The following is a 959-nucleotide window of genomic DNA, read 5'->3' on the forward strand; positions in this document are numbered from 1 at the left end:
AGAGAAGAGAAGAGAAGAGAAGACACAGTCCATTTCTGTAAAGATTATAGCCAAGAAAACTATATGGGGTCGTGGTGCTCCATAACATTAGATAGCTAGGACTCAATGGTGGTCCATCACATAGGATAGCTAGGATAACCAGTGCTCCATCACATGGGATGGCTAGGACACAATAGTGCTCCTTCACACACGATGACTAGGACTTAAGGTGCTCCATCACATGGAATGGCTAGGACTCAATGGTGCTCTATCACAGGGGATGGCTAGGACTCACTAGTACAACACTGTAGATGCAGAAGCAAGAGTCTTCCTTGCAGAACTCCTTACTGATAACACTGGACCTCTGTTCTCTAGATCACAGGCTGTATGCCTGTGCTGTTGAACACCAGTGCTTCCAGCATGCCCAATATCCTGGGAGATGCTTCCTTTTTTACTGCCTGTGTCACTGAGAACCAGAAGGGATGAGGCTGTATCTCTCTGCTAGCAGGTGTGTCCCAACATGGCAGGTTTCCAGGTCTCGAAGGCTTCACTATTCTAAGGTCCATGCTGTAGCTCTGAAAGCAAAACAGGAGTGTCTCAAATAAAGAGAGACAAAGATTCTGAGAGCCCAAACTCCCTGACACAGCCATGGAGAGGTCTTATATACACCTGTCATCTGTTGTCACAAAACTGACAATAGCTCCCCAAGCCTCACCACATGGGCATTTCTGTGGGGAAACTCAGAATGATTCAGACACCTGACAGCAAGATAATACCCAGCAAGGTGATCACAGGGAGAAAATCCTTCTAAGCAGGCAGGAGGGACCTATAATGACTCAGTATATTCCTTCCATCTTCTTTTAATATTTGCGGGATCATTTAACTTTCTCCCGAAAGCATCCTTGATTATAGCAACTCGAGGTTTGAATTTGTTCTTCAGTTCCTTGAGCTTAAGATATGCTGAGCGAGTTCGGCCCTTT

At 45.7% G+C, this 959-nt stretch overlaps 1 pseudogene; it reads right to left on the minus strand.

Annotated features, from left to right (window-relative positions):
- LOC102846346 overlaps positions 1-959 on the minus strand; it is a 104363-nt pseudogene that overhangs the window by 792 nt on the left and 102612 nt on the right.

This window comes from Elephantulus edwardii, unplaced genomic scaffold, assembly GCF_000299155.1.
Source record: "Elephantulus edwardii isolate Elephantulus edwardi_28Jun2011 unplaced genomic scaffold, EleEdw1.0 scaffold00241, whole genome shotgun sequence".
Taxonomy (NCBI): Eukaryota; Metazoa; Chordata; class Mammalia; order Macroscelidea; family Macroscelididae; genus Elephantulus; species Elephantulus edwardii.